Source organism: Rattus norvegicus, chromosome 7 (genome assembly GCF_021556685.1).
Source record: "Rattus norvegicus strain SHRSP/BbbUtx chromosome 7, alternate assembly SHRSP_T2T, whole genome shotgun sequence".
Classification (NCBI taxonomy): domain Eukaryota; kingdom Metazoa; phylum Chordata; class Mammalia; order Rodentia; family Muridae; genus Rattus; species Rattus norvegicus.
The window spans coordinates 44,560,489-44,562,943 of NC_141540.1; the positions used below are offsets into that span (position 1 = coordinate 44,560,489).

The 2,455-nt window shown below is 42.8% G+C and overlaps 1 pseudogene; it reads left to right on the plus strand.

The window, feature by feature from the left end:
* The first annotated feature begins 974 nt into the window (after positions 1 to 974).
* Positions 975 to 1,367, plus strand: LOC100910453 (voltage-dependent anion-selective channel protein 1-like; annotated as a pseudogene).
* Positions 1,368 to 2,455: the final 1,088 nt, after the last annotated feature.

Consider the following 2,455-nt stretch of genomic DNA (forward strand, 5'->3'; position numbering starts at 1 on the left):
TAGATTGAACAAGGAAGGTAAAATGGAGGGATGTAGCCCATGCTTACAAGAGACTAAATGTTTTCAAGATGACAAAGTCCTTTCCAGCTAAATCTGTTGAATCAAAAGAATTATAACCCGAACCCCAATGATCTTTTGTATTAATGTGCAAACAGATTAAGATTCATATGGACTTCCAAAGGATCCAGAAGAGCTAGTGTTCAATGAAAGAAAAGAAGTACAAATTTGGATGACTAATAGCACTTGAACTTAAGACTTTAAGACATCGAGACGTATAATAATCAAGAGAAGGAGACATTCATAAATAGATAAGAGAATAGACTAAAGAACATAGAAACGTAGTCAAGTAATCTTTAAAAGGAATACAGAAAATAAAAGTCTTTCAAGCAAAGAGTGCTGAACAACCGAGTACCCAAATATGAAACGCTCTTGATATATCCTTCACAGGAACTAAACCCATATACTCTTCAACAAATGCTCAAAGCCAACCGCAACTTACATGGGAAACACCAAGCTATAAAACTCCTAAAAGATAACAGGAGAAGACCTAGACGACCTGGACTTTGAAATGACTCTTTTGTTTCTTCACTGAGGAGATGGACCCTGGAAGGAAGATAAGCAAAGCTTCATTGAGGTTAACATTTCTTGCTCTGTGACGAACAGTGTCAAGAGAATAAAAGGAGACGTTGTGTCATGGAAGAAAGCAGTCAAAAGATAGATCAAGGGAAAACTGGCCCAGAGCACATAGAAAAGTATAAAGAATTATCAGGCCATGATTTAATAATCAATCAATTAATAAATAAAATAATTAATAACCAATATAATTTATTATTAAATACATTTTAATTTAATACATTTAAATAAATTAATTTTAAAAAGGGAGTCGAGCCCTGCGCTCCCAGCCTCCTCTCCGCAACGCCCCCTCCGTAGCTGCTGTAGCTGCCGCTGCTCCCGCTGTCACCGCCTCCGAGAACATGGCTGTGCTTCCCACATACACTGATCTTGGCAAGCCCACCAGGGATGTCTTCACCAAGGGCTACGGCTTTGGCTTAATAAAACTTGATTTGAAAACGAAGTCCGAGAATGGATTGCAATTTACTAGCTCAGGCTCTGCCTACACGGAGACCACCAAAGTGAACGGCAGTCTGGAAACCAAGTACAGATGGACCGAGTATGAACTGACGTTTACTGAGAAGTGGAACACAGACAACACCCTGGGCACTGAGATCACCGTGGAAGACCACCAGCTTGCTCATGGACTGAAGCTGACCTTTGATTCATCTTTCTCACCTAACACTGGAGGAAAAAAAATGCTAAAATCAAGACAGGCTACAAGACGGACGAATTCCAGCAGTCTCTTCTGGTAAATGGAGCCACCAAACTCCGTCCCATCGTTCACATTAATATGAAGCTGGAATTCGTCCGTCTTGTAGCCAACTGCGAGGTTGCTCTGGGTCACTCAGGACTTCGAGGTCTCCAAATTCATCTGGTAGCCACCCAGTCAACCCTCATAGCCAAGCACCAGAGCACCCCGGATTGAGGGCCCAGCGATGATAAAGTCCACATCACAGCCCAGGTTGAGATGCTCCCTCTTGTACCCTGTCTTGATTTTAGCATTTGGGTTGGGGATGCGAGAGTTGATCAATACCACATTAGACCTCCAGGCTAAGGATGACTGGGCTTTAAGGTGTTGACCATTTCAGAGGTGCAGCAGAAACCCCATTCCAGGAAGGGGCCTTTTTATCTGTAGGCGTGGGTTGGGGGGAGCTCCTCTAGAGATGCCAGGCTGCGAGTGGAGGCTGGGAACCTGTGGACCTTTTGTAAATCTGTATCCAGTCCACACATGAAATTGTGACTTCCTGAACATCGAACCCTGGTGTCCCGATCCTGTCTGCTCGCAAGCATGTACACACCTACGTGAAAGGGACGGGTTTTTTTTTTTTTTTTTTTTTTAAACAGATGATCACGCCCCGTTCCCATCGTGCCCTGTTCCCATCCTAGCCCATCAGTTACCTGTTTTACACCAAAAGAAGTCTTTACAGTGTGGTTAGCTATTTCTTTTGTGCCATTTTAGGGTGGAGAGAGAGGGTGGGCATGATGGAGCCAGTCATTCAGGACTTAATTCTTCCTTGTGTTGTGGGGTGGTTTTCTGTCTTTCTTCTTCTTCTTTTTTTTTAATTCTTTTTTTGTCGTCATTGCACCAGAGTATGAAATAGCTTCCGGGTTTCCCGGGTCAGAGCTGGGTGGGTGATTGTGGTCACACCCTGACAACACTAGGGATCTCAACGGACTCCTCTTGTAGCCACACCACTATTTTTAGCAGTTTAATGGGTACATTATAGAGTCTTCCATTTTGTGTGGAATTAGCTCCTCCCCTTCAAATGCTGTAATTAACATCACTTAAAATAAAACTTGAATAAAATACTAAAACCTCAGGAAAAAAAAAAGTGAGTCA